Raw genomic sequence first — 23,976 nt, forward strand, 5'->3', positions numbered from 1 at the left:
TGGAGTTCATTGTATCAACAAGCAAAAACATGATGAAGTATATTACCTGTTATATATTTTACTTTCTTTTTATTTAAAATTTTGAAATTTTACATAAAAGTTTGAAGATAGTTGGTTTTTTGTTTGTTTGTTTGTTTCTTTACAGATTCATTCTCTTAGTTTCCCACAAAAATTAGTGGAATCTGTTTTTAAACCACTAGCTAATAACTCTAAGATTCTGCTAAATGTGGTTGTAACATCATATCTAAAATAGTTCCTCTCTTTTTTCTCACTGATTTTTATGTTTCTGAGTTAGACCTCTGTTCTTATTCTTTATGTCAGTTTAAAAGGAAAGAAACCAAGTTCCAACTTGGCCGTCAATGACCGAAAAGAAGGAATTTGAAGTCCTGGGATCAAAGAGGTATTTCAGTACATCTTAATAAATTTTTATGCTAACCTATAAACAGAACAATAGAAAGGAAAATATGATTTATACACACATCAGAAAAAATCATTTATATAATACTAAGGATGCTACATCAGTTCATAAATTTTAAAGAAAGACAACAAAGAAGTTTTTATCTCCTTTAAAGAAAGGAATGCTTAGCAGCCAGACAGCCCATGATCAAGTGCACTGAACAACAAAATTATTAAGCTTGCATGAAAAAGTCAAAGAGGTAATGTCTTCTGATGAATGTCACCGTATTTATACATGTGTAGGTGTGTATGTGCGATTTTATGTGGGTATGTAACTACACATCACTTTTTTTAACAGCTGAAGAAAAAAAGTTCTTTTGAACAAAGGTGGAATGTAAACAACAAATCTTTTTAGTGCAGCTAAAAAATATTAACAAAATCAACAATATAAGTTCTTATCAGAAATCATAAACAAAAGTTTTTCTTTACCTTTTAAGTTGTTTAAAGATTCTGTTTGACAAAATAATTTCCTTTGTTTTTCAGTCTTTGGTTACTTAAAAATAACTGAGGCTTAATATTAAAAGAGCTAAATCTTATTCACAACTATGTAACCTTTTATAATTGACTTTGATATCTTTTGTTGTCACTTTGGTTTAATGGATAATTAAATATTGTCTTATAAAAATAAGTTCTTATCAGAATACTCACCACACACATATATACGTGTATATAAACACACACACACGCTGATGATGATGATGATGATGATGATAAAATGAAAGGGAGAGAGAGAGATTGATTTTGTAAACCTGGACTGAACTCTTGAACAATTCCTTAATTATTTTGGTATTAAAAATATACTTAATAATTTAGGTTGGTTAAGATGACAGGGCAAAAGCAATTCAACTGTATACTAAATCCATCATATGACTGTGACTATTTTGAGTCTAAAAGCAGTCAGAAATGATGTGAGAAGATAGCAGTATAAACATAGCACAAGGCTTAAAAATTAATGAAAGGTCAACTGTTCAAATGGAAAACTGAGAACATATCTGTGGGAGGAAGTGATGCTTCAGACAGATATTTCACTTGATGTAATTGAAGACTTTCCTATGTGACCTGAATCTACCTGATAGACTGTCACATTTTGAAACTTCTTCTTTTATATTTTTCATGTTTCTTTTCTTATCTTTGTCGTTATTGTGTTTTTGTAAAGACTCATATGTTCGCTTTCTCAAATAGTTTTCTCAGTGCAGTGATTTAATTTTCTATATCTGAATTTAATTTGACAGCAAAGAGGAAGGGCAAATTAAAACCAAATGCATTTCTTTTTAGTTTGTTTGGTTTTTTTTTTTTTTTAAGCATACTTATTTTGGGGGGGGGGGAAGGAGACTGTGAAATAGAGGTTTTAAATTACTTGTCCAGCTAGTGAGTAGTGAAGCCAGGAGTCAAGCGCAGGCACTGTGGCACCAGAATCCATGCTCCTGACCCCTTCACTTAACCGTCTTTCTAGAAAAATCCATAGACTTTAGAGAAGAAACAATGCTTGAGATGATTATTAAAAGACTATTAGGGCGGCGCCTGGGTGGCTCAGTCGTTAAGCGTCTGCCTTCAGCTCAGGTCATGATCCCAAGGTCCTGGGATCGAGTCCCACATCGGGCTCCCTGCTCTGCGGGGAGCCTGCTTCTCCCTCTCCCACTCCCCCTGCTTGTGTTCCTGCTCTCGCTATGTCTCTCTCTGTCAAATAAATAAATAAATAAAATCTTTAAAAAAAAAAAGACTATTAGGAATGTTTTAGGTTGAACAAAAAATGAAGCACATTCTAAGCTGAGGAATTAGTGTGTGTATGGGAGAGCAGGATGGATTCACAGAACTCCAAATTGTTTAGAATTAGACTATAGAATAAGCAGAAGAGAGGTACGAGATACAGCCGTAGATGGGGGTAGCTACAAATGATGGTGTCATGGATAATGATAAAGAGCTAAGAATCCAATGTTTAGGTGATAGGTCACAAACTGAATAGTTAGAAGTGAAGAGAAATGAAGTCAAAATAAGCATTTAAGGGGCACTTTTGATCTATGGCAGGTGTCTGCAAACTTTTTTTTTTTTTAACAGGAGCAGATAGTAAATATTTTAAGCTCAGTGAAAAGGAGGTAAATCAAGGATATTATGCTGACCCTTGATCTAAGGGGAAAAGCAAAAACCTGAAATAAGGCAATAGCTTCTGGTAAGGTTGGTGTTAATTGTGGCAAAGAATCAATATCGGATCGAGAACCTATTAGAAGTTTGAATTTTAATATTTTGTGATTGATTGAATATGGAACTTGGAAAGGAAGGAAGAATGTGCAGTGCCTCTGAAGATTATTTAGGTGGTATATTATTCCTCTCCTTCCACCTGCCATAAGCATGTATGCACATACACACAAAAACACATGTGCACACACACATTTGAAATGGAAGATTGGGAAGGTAATAAAATTAGTTCTCATTGATTTCACTTTGACACTTCTAAAAGTTTCTCAAATGCTTCTTCTGAAATACCTATTTTCTGCCCTGGCCTCAGTGATGCTGGATTTTCTGCCAATCTCTGAAAACTACCATATGTGTAGTTTGAAATACATAACCATTAAGGTCCCGTCCACAATGTGTAGTTTGAAATACATAACCATTAAGGTCCCGTCCACACTTACTTGAGACTGAATCAACTCAAAGATAAGACAAATCAGCAAGCATAAACACTACTTTCAAGAAACTTGGCAATGAGAAAGCAATGATAAAAGTAATATAAAGAAAATAAGGACATTTTTAGTGAACTAGCAAACTAGAAATCCAGAGATGCTTCTGGTAAGAATATCTGTTTGCTGGATGAAATTAATAGCAAACTCGAATAGAAAAGTAAACAAAAATACACACACACACACACACACACAATTATCTTCTTTAATTGTATAATGAAGTATCAGAGAAATTAAGAGAAATTCATAGGGCTCAGGACAAAAACGAGTTTGCAATAGCAGCTCTTGTTTATTCTCAGTGACCTAGAGCCTGGCTTTAATGGGTCTGGCCTTGTTCATGTGAGGGAGAGTTTATGAAACTTGAACCCTAAGCAAGATAGAATACTAAATTGGAGATCCCAGCATTTGGCATGTATTCTCAAGGGCCAATAACTTCAGAGCATGAACTAAAAATATAAATCCTGATCCACTAGGAATTGGCAGAAATACTTGCTTATCTCTCTGGAGAGACCTCTGCTAAAATTATGCTGAAAAACCCTATGAAATGAGGTGCTCCTTAATTGGCATGATACATATAATCCTCCCAACTTGAATGTCATTGTAATTAAGTCTGGAAAGCTCAGTGTCCCCCATTCATAAACACCTTTAAGAGTAATCTACAGAAAGCCGTACGGTGGAAGCAGAAAACAGCACATTAAGCAGTGAATTAGCAAAATTTCTTATGAAGGCTCTGAGTTTCCAGTACTTTTGAACATCTCTCATATGGATACAATCCTTCTAGTGATTTGGAGTTTATGGAAAGTGAAAAACAAAAGCATTTTCATGACAACAACTCAGCTTCTTTATCCCAATCCACCTGGTGTATGATTGCCATTCTTAGTCAATGTTGTGAAAGAGGAGACTTCCTATCTAGAAGTCATCTTCTGTCTTCTCTTCGCTGGCATTTTCATCCTAACTTATCCAGATCATTGTCAGCTTTTCTTCACACATCCTCAGCTTTCCCTGATGATTTAAGCCAGTAATTCTTAACATCAGCATCAGTATAAACTGGTATAATCAGCTAAATTGTGCCCCCCCCCAATATTCATATACATGAATATCCCCAGTACCTCAGAATGTAACTGTATTTGGAGATAGAGCCTTTAAAGAGGTATTCAGTTAGAATGAAGCCATGAGAATGGGCCCATATCCATTCTAACTGGTGTCCCTGTAAGAAATGGAAATGAGAGACACCAGAAAGCTACATGCATAGAGAAAACAACTTGTGAGGGAACAGCAAAAATGCATTCATCTTCAAGCCCATGAGAGAGGCCTCAAAAGAAACTAACCACACTAACACCTTGAATTTAGACTTCCACCCTCCAGAACTATGAGAAAATAAATTTATGTTGTTGAAGCCACCCAGTCTGTGGTATCTTGTTATGGCAGCCCTAGCAAACCAATACACCTGGGAACTTATCTGAAATGCAAATTCTTGGGTCCACACAAAACCTATTGAATCAGAAATTCTGGAGATGGAGCCCAGCAATTTTATTTTACCAAGATTTCCAGATGGTGCTGATACATACTAAAGCTTGAAAATCACTGATTTATTCATTATTGAGGAATGAATTAGTATGATATGATCCCCAACTCAGTTCATTGCTATAAAATTCATAAAGGGTCTCATTTCCTTCTCAGTATCACCACTTATTTCTCTGTACTTACACATCAATAAATGTTCATCGGGGGTCAAGTACTTATCAACACCCAGGTGTTTATGGAGAATAAAAATATATATATAAAACACTACAACATCCGAAGGCAAAGATTTACTAATACAAAAAAAAAAGGAAGAATGAGAAAATATAACAAAAACTAATGCAACACCTAAACTGCAGGGGGTTGTTTTATATTAGTTTCTTTTGTATTTGGAGACTGACACCAGAGAGGAGAGGCTGGGAGATGGGTGTGGTTTAACTTGGTAGGTAGTCTGTGCTTTTTTACATTACACAAAACTAAGGATGAGCAACAGTATACTTGTGGAAAAAATGAATAATGTAGCTTCTGCAAGCAGTTGTAAGAATAAAAGAGAAGTGAGAGCCAACTGAAAGAGCTTCCAACATTCAAAGCTGGAATAATTTGAGTGAAAAAATGAACTAGTATGGATTATAGTCCAGAGTATAAAATAAATATCCATGAATCCATACTGATATAAATAAATAACTGAATGAATGAATAAATAAATGGGGGACAATAGACAAATCTCCCATGCAGAGGAATTTCAAATAATTTGTGCACTTAAACAGGTGGAGCATAACTCCCTACTCCTCAAGTGTGGGCTCTCCATAATGACTTCCATTCAATGAGGACAGTGTGGAAAGGGAAAATTAGTCATTTTACAGCTGCTTGACAAACAGTGACAAAAACTCAGCCAAATGATCAAGATTAACATCAACAGTGATGTCATATTGCTAACACTTGCTGTGATGTGGTAAGATGGCACTTTACCTGTGTGTTCTTCTTCGAAAAAACTGTAACCCAAGAATAATCATGAGGAAAACATCAAACAAATAACAACAAAAGGACATTCTATGAAGTATCAGATCAGTATTTTTCAAAACCATCAAGGTCACCAAAATGAGAAGTCTCAGAAACTATAACCGCCAAGAGGAGCTTAAAGAGAAACGACCAAATGTCACGTGATATCCTGGATAGGCTCATGTAACCAAAAAAATAACATTAGGTTAACATCTAAGGAGATTTTTTAAAATTGGGAAATTTGAGTGAACCATAGCTTTAGTTAATAATAGTGTACTGATATGGGTTCATTTATTGTGAAAACTGTACCATATTAGTGTAAGATATTAATGATAAAGAGAACTGGGTGTGGTACATATGGGTACTCTCGATACTGTCTGCAATTTTCCTGTAAATCTAAAACTATTCTAGTACAAAATATGTATTTTAAAAAGAGAACTAAGAATTTAGCACGAGAAAATTGTTTTGCAAACAGAAAAGCATTGTATGAAATGTAAGGGATTCTTATTATCAAGTGCCATAAAAATTTAAAAACAAAAATGTCATAACCATTGGGAGGAGAGAGCTCCAGAGAGCTCATAATGAGAGGTGGAGAAACTGGAGGAATGGCCATTAAATAATTGTATGACCTTGTACAGAAAACTTAATATCTTTGGGGTGTCACGTCATAATACTTTGTTCATGATGTCTTTCATGACTAATTCAGAAGGTTGTATTTTTGAGAATGCATTTGGTAATTGCATATAAAATTTGAGGTGATGTTATTATTGTGACTTTTTAAATGTTGTTAATATTATTAAAAACCCCAATGGAAAAGTAGAGTATATGACAAGTAAAGCTGGGAGAAAAAGATTACAGGTAGGGAAAATTGAACAAGTATGAGGAAAGGAGGGCTTAAAGGGCAATGATAAGTCCATTCTGGCTAACTTGGGTGAATTCTATACAGTCATCCTTAACTATATTCATTAATTTATTTGTGGAAATTTTACATTCCATATATAATATTTCTGAAATTAATTTATGCATATGATGGGAGATATGTGTTCTTGGACATCATCTTAGCTGTTGCGTGAAGAAGGCTTGGGAAGGGACAAGATTTGAAGGCAGAGGGACCAATTCAAAGGCTGAGATGAATACAAGAGATGAATCTACATTTGTGGCAGATGGATCAGAGAAAAACTAATGGATTTGGAGTCTACATTGGAGGTAGAATTGGTGAGGTTTGGTGATGCTTTGGAGTGGAGAGTGAGGACAAATCAAAAGTCAAGAGCAAATACTAGGTGGTGTCATTTACTGAAATAAGAAAGAAAGGAGGAGATATAAAAGCATACAGGGAAATACAGTATGTGTTTTTCAGATACATTGGGTTTGAAATGTTTATAGGACATTCAGATAGAACTGTCCACTATGTACTTTTACCTATAGATCTAAGTATAAGAGAATGGTACCAGCCAGAGATATACACATGGGAGCCTGTGAGCACATAGAATAACTAACAGTTGAAGTTTGGACAATGGAGAGGATCATCAGAAGAGGCTAATAGTGTGAGATGAAAGAAAACCAGGCTCTGAGGGACAAAATCATTCCACAGATAAACCTTGACTCCCAGTTAAAGCCTCATCTATTTAGCATTCACAGTATTGTCCCATTCAATTTTATCAACCTCATCTCACTAGTTCTCATACTAAGATGCAATATAAGCCAGACTAATGTGTGTCAAATTAAAATGTCATCCTCTTATCCCTTGCCCCAGCATTCTGCTCTGTCCTCTTGGAATGTTAACATTCTTCCAGCTCACAATTCCTTTATTTATTCACATTTTTTATCAAGACAACCATTTAGTAAGTGGAATCTCATTGAGATGATTCCATAGAGTTAGCACTGGGCTCTTCATAACCCATTTCATACAGCCACTTCAAACCACCTCAAACCCAATAATGTCTCTTTCAAGCTCACAGTCACTCATGCTTTAGGGTTACCATTGACTCTCAACTCATCAATACCCCTGGAACACTCAGGTAACACTTAACTCCATTCTACTTTTTACTGTTCCTTATTTCTGTGCATCCAGGTATGTCTTTAGGTAGATTGTAAGTACCTAGACAGCTGGGACCACCCCCATTTTTCACATCCCCTAGCAAACTGTCTTGCCATTAAGAATTTGTTGTTTCACTGATCTATTTCCTGACTAAAACAAACAAATAACGACAAAAAACAAGTTTTGCTCACTGAGGAAAAGGGAGAAGCATGTGCAAACTTGAAAGGGCTGTTTGTAAGAAACAAGTTTATCACGTTTTATTTTTTCTGATGATGATTGAAATGGTGATTCTATAGTGGGTCATTTTCCTTTGTTAGTGAAGAGTAGAAATAAAGCTTGTTTTTACATGACAAATATATTTTCTATTTTTAGCTTATAGCAAATAAAAATATTTAAGAGTTAAACATTTTAAAACCATGTTTTTTTTTTTTCTTCCAATAACCACAATATGTATAACACCTTTTGGTTGTATACTTTAAGAAGATTTTCTGTGTCTGACTTGATTCCAAGGTGCCTTTTCCTTGCCATCAACAGGTTTAGAGAGACATGGCCATCAATTTCTAACTTCGAGTCAGTCAGTGCATACTCAAAAAACTCTCATATATGAGAGTTTGACCTCCAGAAACACGCTATGGCCCTGACTTGGTCCAAGAGATGGCTGGCCATAGAAACCCAACCCCCACCCAACAAAAATGAATAATGTTCTCTCTTTTGAAAAGTCTCCAAATTGTTCCCTTGCAGCCAACCAATGACGACCAAATATGCTTGAAGACCAGCTTGAATTCCCTCCAATACCCCTTTCTCCATATCCCTCCTTAATGGAGTAATTGCTGCAATTAGAAGAGGCTTTATCAATATTTCCTTTTTCGATTTTATAAAATGTACTCTCCTTGTTAATACCTTTGAACCACTGCAGCAGAAGGGTTTCCTTGACATATTTATTTGTGAATAAGTATCAATTGCCATCTTTGTGTCCAACTTATTTTGTCTTTGACACAAACGTACTAAGAAAAGTAAGTATGCTATACTGTATCTTAGTATATTATTTTAAATTATCCAAGTTAACATTAATACAAATAGTTGAAAAATCATAATTCTTTCTAGGAAAGATTTTGATGATGCTTTAGGTAGGGAACATCTTGTTATACATTCATTGAAGTGCATTCAGTGTGTCTATTACATATTGGATTAGGACTAAACTCATCATTCTCTAATCACTTGCAACACAGACAAAATATCATAGTGACATTTTCCTTATACTATATCCTGATGTTCCTGAGAATATCTCTGGAGCATTTTCAGCCTTTTGATAAGCCTGGTTACAGCCTCAGATAATGGTTTTCTTTTTATCTAGAGATAGGTTTTCAGGCTAAACCTTTAATTTTGGAGCAATTGAAAGGTGAACACCTTCTGTTAATGCAACAGAAGAACTATATTGTGGTAATAAGAATCCATTGTACCTCCACTGGGTAATGTCTAAATATAAGGAGCTTGACATGTCAGTTACCTGGTGTAGAAGTTAATATGAAAGAGTTTAACACACACTTATTCTTTTTGTTTTCTCTTGCTTTTCAATTGTATCCCAAACAGCAAACTGTTAACCTTTCAGGGCCTAATCTATAATTCGTATTCTGGTCAACAGCTGATTTACTTGACTGAAAGTCATGCTGATGGAAGGAGCAAAGGATCAGACATTTAATGGATACGTAACAAAAAGCTCAACTCCATGAATTTAAATCCATTTTACATTAGAAGAACTTATGATAAGTTTATGGCAATAAAATGTCAAGATGTTAATAAGAATTGGCATGTTTCCATGTGATTAAATGACAGAATTACAGCCCAAAATGCCACCTTTTTGTTGGAAATGTAAGAAACACACTGAACAGATGCATTCAGAAAGATAATCATTGTAAAGACACCTCTTTATACTCTATAAATTATTCCTTATAAAGTCATTGGTAATTTATCTCTCTACAATGAATCTTAGGCCACTTTGAAAATATGGCATCAGAAGAGATTAGAGTTTTTAAACAGGCTTTCTCATTTGCTTTTAATGGTGCTCCCACTTGAAAAAAAAATGGACAACCTTGCAGATACTAATACACTCAGTTTGTTTTTAATTAAAACTTTAATATATAAAATATAGATACCCCTTCTGTATCTTTCATCAGGGACAGACCGATTTTAAAGGTATATAGTCCTTCCTAATTTATTTTTTAAGACTTTATTTATTTATTTGAGAGAGAGAGCACATGAGCAGGGGCAAAGGGAGAAGGAGAAGCAGACTCCTTGCTGAGCAGGGAGGACCCCGGGATCATAACCTGAGCCGAAGGCAGACGTTTAACCAACTGAGCCACCCAGGTGCCCCAGTATAGTCCTTGCTATTTTAAATCAAGGAGATTATTTTGATTCTTCAGTGACTCCATGTTTTAAGTTTGTGTATTCAGCATTTATCGCCTTTAGTTCCTTATTATTTCATTAGATTATAAGCTCCATGATGTCAGGAATCTTGATTTACCCTTCACTGTGTCTTACAGAATCTACCAGAGAATTTAACACAAAGTTTTTTGTTTTTGTTTTTGTTTTTTGAGTAGAATGATCAATTAGATAAAGAAATTTTAAAATATAAATAAGTCCTTTGGCTCTGTAATGGTGTACTTGTGTTTTTACTTTTATGTTTATGTATGAGGCTCCCTACTATTTATTTGTTTGATTTTACATTCTAGGGTGTTAGTTTTTGAAGAGGATACTTCCATTCTGAACACATCTATGTTTACTTGATTTCCAGCCAGTTAGTTTATTAAAAAAGAGTCAAAATGCTTGTTATGCTGTCCATACAACTTACAATTAAATGTTTAATTTTTCCCACTACTTTCTAATTGACAATTGTAGATTTGTGTGGATACAATCTGACCAACCCCATCAGGTTAACAGAGCCATCAAAAGAGGCCTAGTTAGGACCCAGAATCCTCCAAGGCCATTGTCTGATGATTAGCACAGAACAGTTTGTTGCTGATATTGTCAAGAGTCCTCTCCACTCCCTCAACTCAATTTCTCGCTTCATTGCTTTGAACCCCTATGGGGCAGCAGCAGTTTAAGGGATGTCAACAAGAATACTCTTGTTCTCTCAGGAATTCAGTACAAGAGGATAAACAGCTACACAGCTGGGCAAACTAATAGGTATAGAAGTGTGTGACTTAGTGTTTAATAAATACACGAGCATTTTACAAGACCTAGTGGACCTTCCTCGGAATTATTGAATTTGATTGATACGTGTAGTGTTTACTTGAGGTAATTTTTGCTTAAATCACAGTTATAGATTTTTTTATTAGATGTGACAAACATCAGGTTTGTTAATTAAGAACCCAGATATAAAGCCATATTTTGTCAAATATTTTTGTAAATATCAAAAAAAATTTTAAAAAGAAATTTCAGAGAAACGCCTCAATTTTATTCTATTTTGTATGTGTGGCAGTGTTTATGAGTAGTTTAGAGTCCATAAATAGACAGAAGGCTCTACATTTATTTTCTCTACTCCTTTTAATATTGATTTGTTTAGATACTGAGCGCTGTCTTAGGGGCTCTTCATCCTTTAAATAAGGATTGCAGAACAGCAAACAACCTATGACTTGAGGAGTGGAAATTTATGGAATGCAAATTTGCTATTTCTACTCTAGAGTATAACTAACTACAATTTATCTGGCTGGAGCACGCAGCTATTATATCCCATCATTGAATGGATATTATTTTAATGTCACAGAAATTTTCACCTGAACCCGTAAGAGGCTCCAGTGGTTTAAATGAAAATCAGCATGGCTGATTACTACTTCTGCACCAGATCTGCAAAGAGATGATCATGGCCATACGGTTGGGGTTGGGCTTTGAGCTATGAATTGTGGCGTGAGACCCATACTCACGTCTTTCAGAGAGAGTTCATTACTCAAATTTCAGGCACCATTAATTTCTTCCTTTTCACTTGTAACAGTAGTAAAACTTATCCTGAAAGATGCAGGATATATGACTAATTGAAAAACAGGTAGAATGTGTTAAAATCTCCTTGAGAGGCTCTGCCTTGGAGAACAACATTGAAATAAAAAATGAAAGTGACAGCATTTTGCCACTACCACTTCAACTGCTAATACTCCCTTTCAAAAATATAATAAAATAAGAGTGTTGATCCAAAAATATGAAAAAGCATCTATTTTATCAATTCAAAAAAAGTATTTTTCGAACTACAGCTGGTGAATATTATGTGAATACTGTTTTATACTAATTAAATCCACCGGCAGCAACAGATTCCTTTTCTCTGGAATCATTGCTAAAGCCTATTTAAAGTATCGGAACATTTTATGAGGTCAGGAAGAATTAGACTGTATATTTTTAGTTTCCTCACTCCACACGCTATTACCATTACTGATAAAATCACATAGACTACATCTAAAATACTTAAGGCAACTTACTTATGACTTTTGTTTACTAGTGTGTAGAAAAAATAAAAAAACTTTAAGCTTCTTAAACTACAGTTCCTTCCTCATTTTTAAAACAGTTTTGAATTGGGTCGAGTCCTGAAATTAGGAAATTGCCTAGGACCAGTCTTAAGGAAAATTTTTGATAAATGTAAAGCTTTTCTCTTGCTTTCCTTTCTCTGATACACTTTTCCAGTAACTAATCATTCCTTTCCTTACACAGTTGTTTGGCTTCTCCAAAGCCAGGCCTAATTTCCTGTGATGTGCTCCATTTTCTGAAAGGACCGCTCCTTCCTTCCTTTTGCAGCTCATGACCTTCATTAAAATGTTCATGTTTTGAAAATATGTTTCAGTGAGTCAGGAGAAAAGTAATTGGATTGAAAAGTGAGTAAAAAGTGAATAAATAATCTCTTGAAGTGTTTGAATTTAAAAAAAATTCAGGTCAGTTTTTTTGTTTGTTTGTTTGTTTGTTTGTACAAATGATCTCTCATCAGTATGGGTAATAACTCTTTTGACAGAGAATTAAACTAAATTACTTTTTAATGTCCCTTCCTCCGCAAGATACCAGAAAAAAAAGTAAAGTGAGCTATTGAAGAGTTTATGAACATAGTTTGGATAGAAGACCAATAAAGCATAAACAGGCATCAATTATAATACTTAGACAACTATCCAGTTGCCTTCTTATAAAACCATCCTTTACGGGAGCCTGGGTGGCTCAGTTGGTTGAGTGACTGCCTTCGGCTCAGGTCATGATCCTGGAGTCCCGGGATCGAGTCCCACATCGGGCTCCCTGCTCAGCAGGGAGTCTGCTTCTCCCTCTGACCCTCCCCCCTCTCATGTGCGCGCGCTCTCTCTCTCTCTCTCTCATTCTCTCTCTCAAATAAATAAATAAAATCTTTAAAAAAAAAAATCCTTCCCTGCCTGATGTTTGGTGATAAAAAAAAAAAAAATAGGACATGAAGTAGGAAGTAGTCAAATTCTGAACTAGAAAAATGAAAGTGAGTAATAAAACTTAGTAAAACTTCATATGAACACAAATAGTCCTCATACAAACAAAACATTCCAGACTTGAATTACTAAGGCTTTGTTTTATCTAGGTTCTAAGTTTGGATTCCAAAGATATGATTTCTGTTCAAAAATATTTAAACGTTTCTCAAAAATGTTAAGAGTGCCTATTTATCATATTTTTTCCACACTATGTTCAAGATGTAGAGAGTGATCCAGCTTAATTTAGTGTTAATAGTAGCTTATTCTTATTAATGAAAGTTTTTCATAGTAAGGAAACATAAATTCAGGGATAAAAAATAAATATCGCTGCTTATAAGCTTATTATTTAACTTTGCAGCTGTTGTAACACTATATGTAGGGAATAGTGTTACAAGGGAATAGTAAAATTTTGTACTAGTAAATCTGCCACAGATCAGTGATACAAACAGTACATTATAGCTTTTTAGAAATGTGAAATAGCAAACCTTTGACATTACTGATGAATTTTAAAACCAGAGCATTGTATCTCATATAAGATTCACAGTTGAATTGTTTTGTTTATGTATTTTCGAATCTTCCTACCCCACCCCTGCCCATGGTGGCCTGCTAGGCACAAGACGTACATGCTTAAATTTGCATGGAGAAAAGAAAATTGGCAATTTGAAATCATAATTTGCTTTGAATTTCTATTAAACATTGGAATTAAAAATAGTTCCCTGTAGGTCTGGGTAAACATTTGGTTTATTAGCTTCTAGTTTTCTGTTTTTGCAAAAAAAAAAAAAATTAAATCAGTATTCTTTGTGTTCTAAACAATGGATTAGTCATGCATAAAAATACTTAGTAATATATGAGAATTATTATTTGACTATTCCTTGGTGTTAGTTCAAAGTTGCATTTTCAAATACTGTGTTAAGAACTTCCCGGAAAAGTTTAACATTTTATTTGTTTGGGAATACTATCATATACTGCATTAGTTGTCAAACCAATGACTTAATTGTTTGATAGTATTTCCACATCTGTTTTATTGTCATAAATGGTTTGTCCTGTGTAATGCACTGCGTTTTGTCCATTATAAAATAGAAACTACAGCTTTTTAAAGCTGGAACGTCCTAAGATCATATCATATGTGAAGGAGCACAGCTCTTCAGTTAGACAACTTGGATTTAATTCTACTTCTGAATCTTTTGACTATTTACACCTCTGTTTTCAACTGTTACATGAGAAAAATAATACCTATCTTAGGTCTTCTAGTGTTGTTGGAGATTTTAAAAATATATTGTATGAGAGTTTTTGTTAAGTCCTCACAAAAATTAGCATCAATAATGTCCCATTAGAAATAGAGTATAACAGGAAGTCACTCTCTGTCAGCGATCAGTATTAATCTAGAGCTTACAGAGTGGTCAAGACACTGTTTTACAGTGATGACCAAGGGAGGTGGAGCCTTCCACCAAGAAGCTTACACTAGGGTGAAAAGGTCTAGACATACAGACACTACACATAAAGGTAAAATGTATTTCAGTGAATAACAAATATTATATACTAAATTAAAGAGTGACGTGGCTATTTATTAATGCCTATGAAGTAAAAGTATTACTGTTTTAGATAAGGCCACCCAAGGTATAGCACTTTGCACTTTGGTGACCTGAAATTATATGCTGCTAATTTCATCTGTTCCTACATACTTTTACATAAAGAAATGTGTGATTTTAAATTATCTATGACATATCTATGAATGTCATTGTGCATTTTTCCCATGTTTTATAATTGAGGACTTAATGACTTTTGACTCACTGTGTCTAATCCCCCAAGGTTAACACACTAGTCCCATTTTACTAAATATCTAGCATGATTAAAATCTTTTATTTGTTTAAAGTATAATCTCCTTTTATTTATTTTTTTCCAGAACACAGTTTTTCTTCAGTCCTGAAGGACTTAGCTCCTGGGCTTTGGTGGAGGTTATGGGGCAGTCCCCTAGGGCCTAAATCGAGATGGGGCTGTTGGATCCTTCCATGCTTCAGGAGAGCAATTCCTGACCACGTGGCTGTGATTGGCACATACCTTGCACAGTAATGGAGTTTCACGTACAGCTTGGGAAGCACATAGGCCTCAAAGAAGACTCGTGCTTTGGAAATGCCCCTGATGGCGGTGGCCTCTACTATGTTCTGAATAAGGAACTTCTTAATGGACTTGAGACTTGATCTGGGGCACGCAACGGGCACAGTTGGTACAGTGAATAAGCTGCAAGTGGCCAGGACCCTTTTTGGCACGACCATTATTCCCTCATTTCTTTGTCATCTTGGAAGCATGACCTGACAGAGTGATTAAAATATTTAAAATAAAGATTCCTCCTGGATATAACTTGTAATATTTATAATATTTATTGGGGTGATGGCTATGGAATCAGGATTAATCCTCCCTATATCGTTGACCAGAGAATGTTGGAAGACTTTTCCCGAATTCGTTCATTCACATGGTTACATATTTAAGAGGCCTCCTAATTAATAACACCAGAGACAGAAAGAAAAGTGAGGGTCAGATGCAGACATTTGGTATGATTTGTTAGCACCTAAGAAACAGAGACTATAAGAATTCCAGTAAGAAAAATATGATTTAAGTTGGCCAGAAATGAGATCACCTGCCTTCTAGGAAGATTCATAGCCTGTTGCTACACCTAAAGAATATGCTTTGGGGACCTAATGAGTTAATCCTGGATAATTCATGCAAAATAAATGAATAAAAAAGGGAAATAAAACTCTATACTGTGTCAGTTGATAAATTGTTCAACAGTCCATCTGAAAAGAGGCATACATATAAATCAACTGGAATTTGTTATACCTTGTCTTTAAATGTGACTTTATAATATATACCCAGTAAATTATAAGTGATGTCGAATATGATCTATTGTAAAATTTTTGTCATAACTTAAAAAATAAATCTAATGTCATATGTATTTTTACATTTTTTATTTGAAATAATAACATTTTTGAGATGGATGAAAATATATAGAATTTTTCTTAAATTTCTCATTTTGTTATATTAATTCATCCTTTCCTCATGCAATTTTTATTGGTCATTCAATTCTTATTTGTAAAGGAAACTTCCCTATTAGGATTTTTAGAAACTAACATAAAAAAAAAAATTGTCTAAAATTTTGCCATTCCTCATGTGTGTTCTTGAAAGTCATTTTTGCAGGCTCAGCCCTCCACTTGCCAAAGGAGTTGTACCCTAATAAATCGTATTTTGTGATTATAATGTGACAGAAGTTCAATACAAAGAAAATTTGAGCCTCATAAAAATCAAATCTGTAGTGAGGAGATGAAGATAGCCTTGTAAATGGCTGTACACACAAAAAAATGTAGAGTTGGAGCACTTCAACAGCCTTTTTGACTCTTATTTCTAAAAGTAACTTCTTTGCCAGTTTCCTCAGCAAAAAAAGGAAGTGCATATTGTAGGGTTGGGGCTTTTTTTTCCCCACTAATCTAAAATCAACTATTTAAATGATTTTGCCCCACTTTGTCCCCCTCCGTTCCCCATTTTAAAGACAAAGATTTTCATTTTCACTTACATAATAATAATGGCAATGAACATAGATTCTTTTTTAAAAGGAAACATATCAGCTTTTTCTGAAAAATAAAAACAAAAACCAAATAACTCTAGTTAGAACCCAAAGCTTAGTAATAGATAGCAAAATCAACTATGAATTAGAAAACCCCATTTTTATTCTTCAACTCTTCAATTTTTTTACTGTCTCTGCAATAAGAATGAAAATATCCAGTGTTGGACAATTGCAGAATAGACTAGCATTCTAATGATTTATATAATGCATATAGCCCCCAAATGTTGAGACTGAATCCAAAAGGATAAATTGATAATTTTGAAGACGTAAAAAGATAAATGCTATTTTTAAAACATTTTACTTATTTGTCAGAGAGCACACAAGTGGGGAGAGGAGGCAGCAGAGGGAGAAACAGGCTCCCTGCTGAACAAGGAGCCTGATGTGGGACTTGATCCCAGGACCCTGGGATCATGACCAGAGCTGAAGGCAGATGCTTAACTGACTGAGCCACCCAGGCGTCCCAAGATAAATGCTATTTAAATAAATTATATATTTATATGCATTTATGAAAACCATAATTATGCCCCAGTTAGTCTATGGGGTGAAAATGAATTTTTACATAAACCATTTACTTAATGAAATGTTGTACATCTACTGAATGAAGTTCCTGAAGTTAAGATGTCTATTTAACTGATGCGTCAAAGAGATGCTATAAGGTACATTTCTCTTTCTATGGGGGTTCTTGAGCAAATCATCTGCACATTGATACGGTTGAGATATTTCATTCAAAAATAATATTGTTTACCATCATATAATGTACTTGTGGCTTTAACTACTACCACAAGATATGACAATATGTCCCAAAGAAAACAGGTCAGAAAATGTGCTCTATCTCAAACACCCTTGTGCAAAGGGGATGGTGGCAAGAAAATAAAACTTGAAGCACCTCTTCTTCACTCTATGAGAGTTACTGCAAAATACCAGGGATGATATAAATAGTTTGAGTCAAGAAGCTTCATATAGCACAATGTGGCCTTGTAAATTATACTAATGGGGTGACATGGTAACAGAATGTCGATGAAAAAGGAAAAAAATAATTAAGAATCAGAATATCAAAGATGGAATTCTTTAGCAATTATCTAATTCAACCTGCTCATCTGAAAGATGCAGAACCTGAAACCAACAAAGGAAAATGGAATCTCATCATCCCCTCAAGAATAGTTACTATTTTATTGACCATTTATTATGTACTAACCACTTGCTAAACACTGAACACAGCCCTGTAAAATAGGAATTTTATAGAGGAGAAAACTGAGGCTCATTAAAGATAATGTAAGCTGTCCAAGATCACATAGCGGTTATGGTACAGTTAGAACTTCAATCTGGTCCTGCTTGACTCCAAATCTTACAGTCTTTTTATAATTTGGTTATAATGCAAATTTCTATAGTATTCCAATCACATAGCTCCTTTGCCACAACGCTAAGTGACATACATTGGTTAATGTGACGGAGCCGCCTGACTCATACTTGGGCTTGGATACTAATATGAGTAATTTTCTTCAAAAGCCACAGTCAGGTGAGGGGTATTAAACAAAACAAAGAAAAAGAAAAGAAGAAATTGAACACAGACATTCAGGTAGTAAGCAGAAATCCTGTCATTTACTGCAAGCTTATTTTAAACAAAATTGCCATTATGTATTAATTATAACATTATACCCATATAGAAATCAAATACAGTGACATTCTAGCTCTGCTCTTCACCAGATAAACCTCTACATTTTATCTCACTGATGGATGCTGAAACTGCTTTCTATTAAAACTAGGATCTTTACCTTTCTTTTGTTTGTTTTGTAATTTTTCTATGGGAATTTTAACAGAATCAAAGCATATTTAGAAAGAGTAAAGTCTATGTCTTTCCTATGGGTAAAAATGGTTTAGTTATTTCTCATCAAAGTTGAGTGAGATCAGTCAGATTGTCTCCCATTGCTGACAAGAAAATGGAGGCATTAAAATTCAAAGAATCTTACTATCTAATAGCTCCCAGAGACTTTAAAGGTTATTTAATCAGCCACCTTATTTTTTGGATGAAGAAACAGGCTCAGAGTGATTAACAAATTATTTTCACTCACAATTATAGTTAGTGAATAGAGTTATGAAATGACTGTTCAGCTTTTTTTTTTTTAAGATTTTATTTATTTATTTGACAGAGAGAGACACAGCGAGAGAGGGAACACAAGTAGAGGGAATGGGAGAGGGAGAAGCAGGCTTCCCGCAGAGCGGGGAGCCCGATATGGGGCTCAATCCCAGGACCCATGGATCATGACCTGAGTCGAAGGCAGATGCTTAACGACTGAGTCACCCAGGCACCCCTGACTGTTCAACTCTTTTTTTTTTTTTTAAGATTTATTTATTTATTTATTTGACAGAGAAAGAGATAGAGAGAGAAGGAACACAAGCAGGGGGAGTGGGAGAGGGAGAAGCAGGCTTCCCACCAAGCAGGGAGCTCGATGTGGGGCTTGATCCCAGGACCCTGGGATCATGACCTGAGCTGAAGGCAGTCACTTAACGACTGAGCCACCCAGGCGCCCCATGACTGTTCAACTCTTAACACTCAGTCTTATCCTGTTTTCATTGAGCCATCTTCCTCTCCATAAAATTATAATTTCTATAAAGCACTCTTAAAAAACAAGAGTTTAAATAATGAAGGAAATAAGACAGATGACCGGAATCCAGAGAATCAGGGTATTCAGTCAACAAGCAATGACATTTTGCAAAGTTTAGAATGTGGGTAATTAGAGGTTTTATAGACAGCACTTCCAGGGTGAAATGGAGAACTCTAAAGAAAAAATAAATTGAAAGTTTGCAATACTATGCTTGATTCTGACATTGATCACCCAAAGTTAGCACAGACTCCACAAGTTAGGGGCATGGTCCCCAACAAGACTGCCCTTATGTCACCTACAAGTTTGGGGATCTCTTTTCTACTTGCATTTCTGATTAACTGCTTACAAATTTGAGGCATAATTGATCGAATTTTTGGCCACATGCCTGAACTCAATCCCCAGACCCTCTCTCCCTTCCATGTGTCAGGAGATAATGTTACATGAGGCTCAAAGCCCCAAATCTCTAACCACATAATTCTTCTTTTTGGTATGACCAGTCGCTATCCTGAATCATTGTTGGCATAAATTCAGGTGTGGTCCAAGGGCCCATCACCAATAAAAAGACATTCCCATATCTTGGGAAATCCCAAGGTTTAGAAGTTTCCTCCCAGGAACCATGAACAGAGATCAGACAAATTCTTTATTCTACAAAAAGGTGTACATATTGAATTAAGGGTGTATGTTTTTCTTGCTCCCAAAACCTACCATGCTGATAAGACAAACTATTTGACCCATTGTAGCCCTAAATAAAGGATAAGTACTGCTCTCCAGACCTTGTGTAATTATGTATACAATAAGTACCTTTTTATTATTGCCAGTCCAAAATTGCAAACACCTCAGTAAATTCCTTGAGTTTCAATCTTTTAAAAAACAAGATGTTAAGGAATGGGGAAGTAGTTTTTACTACCAGTCACACACATCACTGAAATAACCAAGCACTTAATAAACACACAAACAGCCCTTCAACCACAAACAAATCTAAAGCCTGAATCTGACAAAACCCATTAGCTGAGAATATTGTAATAATCCTACTAATTAATGGACTGCAAAAGGCTTCCAGATGGCATAAACAAATACATTTAATTATGGTCCATCATTCTTGCTTGTACTTAGAACCTCCAGCATTGTAGGACAATTCTGAAATTTATATGGTTATGAATTATTGTTGTGCCATATGGAAATGCAATTTGATAGAACTGCACATTTAAAAATCTACTTATTCAACACATAACTTTTAAAATTTTTGTGCTTATAAAAATTTTAAGTCATAAATTTCTAAACCAGAATGTTAATGGACTTTTTAATCTTCTTGCACAAATTACTTATTCAAGAATCATGTCATACTTAGTAAATAAAGAGTAAATAGCAGATTCATTTATAGAACTCCACAGTATGCTCACACACACACACACACACACACACACACACACACACACAAAGGCAAAACAAAACAAGACTAAAAGCCAAAGGATCTCTTTTAATTTGCTTGGCGTGATCAAGTAAACGTGTTTTTTCCTTGATAACACCTATTTCTCATGTTACATTAATTGTCATTGTTATTAATATACCAAAATGATTCTCCCCCAAAAAAGCTGTGGATTTCTTTGAGGGCCAATTATCTTTTAAATACATTTATTTAAGATGTTTTAGTAGCATCTGTGAAAATAAAATATGGTGAAAAGAAGTTTCTGACTTTTTGGTATTTTCTTGTTAATCTCTTATAAAAACCAATCTGTAATACTTCATTGGAATGATACATGAGGAATGATAGGGTTCATCATAATTATTTAGAAATACCATTTGTACTAGTGTTATTGGGCCACCTGATTGGAATAAAACAAATGATACTTAGTGCATCCTCCAGTCATATCCAATTCTACCACCATTGGTACACATGAGACAGGCAGAGTCCCGTGGAGAAGTCATAAGTAGGAATAAGCCATCAGAGCATCCTGTATGTACAGATACTTTCCCATCTGCATTTTGATATTATTCATTATTACTCAAGCTTAGTATTTTAAATGATGTTTGAGATAAATCCAACATCCATTTAAAACAAGGCACTTTGTAAGTTATCTCAGGCAACCAGTATAATTTGAGATCATTAAAAACATTAGATGGCCATCAGGGAAATGCAAATCAAAACCATTTCACACCCTCTAGGATGAATATAATAAAAAAGATAGACAATAGCAAGCATTAGAGAGCATGTAGAGAAATTGGAAGCTTCATACAATGTTATTAGAGATGCAAAATGGTTCAGAGAAATACTTTGGAAAATAGTATAGCAGTTCCACAAAAGCTTAAATGAAGAGTTATCACATGACTCAGTGATTCAACTCCTAGATATGTATCCAAAAATAAAAAGATATATCCACATAAAAACTTGTAAACAAATGCTCATTACAGTCATAACAGCCAAAAAGTGGAAAACCCAAGTGCTCATCAACTGATGAGTGGATAAATAAAATGTGCTATACTTATACATTAGAATACTACTTGGTAATAAAAAAAAAATGAAGTACTGATACATGCTACAATATAGACAAACCTTTAAAACATATGGTAAGTGAAAAGAAACAAGACACAAAAGAACATATATTACATGATTCCATTATCTGAAATGTTCAGAATAGGACAATTTGTGGAGGAAGAAAGTGGTTGCCCAGGGCTGGAGTAAAGTTAGAGGAATAAAATGACTACCAATGCATTTAGAATGTCTCTTTGGGCTGATAAAGAGGTTCTAACATTGATTGTGGTGATGATGGTTGTACAACTCTGTGAATATGCTCAAAACCACTGAACTGAACCACTGAACTGTGTGAATTGTACAGCATGTGAATTATATCTCAGTAAGTTTGTTATTTTAAAAACTTACAAATATTTCTTACAATTTTCTTTTAGAATTAATGTGCTTAAAATTAATTGAAGTTCTGTTTCACCTTCTCTCAGAATACATTTTAATGTAAGAGGCAAAGTATATAATGAATCAAAAGTAAGAGACAAGTGATCGTTAAGGTGGTATTAAATAATGAAATCCTAAAATAATAAAAAAAATGGATAAAAGAACCATTTTAAATAAAAATTGTCACTGTATAGATGTGGATGAGGATAAAGATGAAGCTACAAGATGAAGCAAATGTAACTCCAGTTACTTTAATATTCTGTAGTGCTGTTGACTAAAAATGGAAAATCAGATTAAAATGAATCCATTTGTGGTTTGGAGATAGAGTGAGGGGAGTAGGCATATAATCAGGAGCTCTTCCATTTATTTAGAAAACTTAATTTTTAAAAAAATTTTCTTATTTTTTTTCCTTTCATAACTTAAAACTTTAATCAAAATTTTATCTCTTTTCAAGATCTCTCAACTGCACAACTTCTTTTACTCACTAATATCTACTGAGGCACATACTGACATACTAAACGATAAGGTGAGTATTTTGTAGGTAAGTATTTATACACTATTGTGCATTGTTCAGATTAAGTGAAGAGACTCTTCCAAGATCCACATGCAGAAAGAGGGACAAACAAAAGCAAGGAAAGAAGATTCTGGGAGGGATTATCTTGTGACGTGAAGGGAAGGAACTACTGCTATAGGAAAATCAATAGGAATAAAAATGAGAAAGTATAAATAAACCAAAGTAGATAGGCTATGTCAACACCAGAGATGGAAAGAGAATATCTAACACAAAGTTGTGCTTATTTTGTACAAGTAATTTTTTGAAAAAATATTGTTATGAGATCATGTATTTTTATCATGAAACATCAAATGTTGTATGTTTTATAAATGTTTAGCAACAATTATTTAATGGGAAATATATATAATGATTAATATCAGGGAACCACTAAATCTTTTCCTACATCTTCAGCCTCCATATCATCAATAGGCTAAGCCTTTTAATCTTCTATACTTTTTTATACTTCCAGGTACTTACATATACCAGGAAAAGATTTAGAGAGTAATATTCCAATTATTTAAGCCAATATCAAAGAAATTAACTTATTTTTAGTTCTTCTTTATAGAGCAATGTGTAAAACATGATATATTAATGAATGATGCTTTTTTAAGATTGAATAAAAAATGAGTTAAATAGCTTTGGGTAATTTTTAAAAAATGTATAAAATTAAAAGGAATCCTTACGATATTTCTAACGAATTTGACCAGTAGGTGTTTTTAGAATAAAATACAATGTCTTGATTTTACCATGTTTACTACAAAGAGAGCTAGAAGATTTAAATACAGGTATATGAAACATACACTTAACAGAAAATACCACCCAACTTTATATATTCTTATATTTTCTTACATATCTATTTTATATCATTAGTTTGCTCTAATCTTTACCATTAGTAGTAGATATGGCATACTAATTTTATTTTGTAATCACTATTAGCATATAATCACATATTTATCATTTGGGCCTATGAATAGGTTTTGTTCTTTATTACCTTTTATTTGTTTGTTTTGGCTTTAAGAAGAATAAAAAAGAATGGATATTGAGAAATTGTCTTCAAGATCTTCAATGTTTTTAATTCTTTTTTCTTTAAATATTTTAATTTAACAAGCAGCACTTTTTAAATTTAAATTCAATTTAGTTAACATATAGTGTAT

At 34.2% G+C, this 23,976-nt stretch overlaps 1 pseudogene; it reads right to left on the reverse strand.

Moving 5' to 3' along the window:
* Window positions 1–15,077: 15,077 nt before the first annotated feature.
* Window positions 15,078–15,440, reverse strand: LOC110579763 (annotated as a pseudogene).
* Between the last annotated feature and the right edge of the window lie 8,536 nt (window positions 15,441–23,976).

The sequence above is a fragment of the Neomonachus schauinslandi genome, chromosome 1 (assembly GCF_002201575.2).
Source record: "Neomonachus schauinslandi chromosome 1, ASM220157v2, whole genome shotgun sequence".
NCBI lineage: Eukaryota > Metazoa > Chordata > Mammalia > Carnivora > Phocidae > Neomonachus > Neomonachus schauinslandi.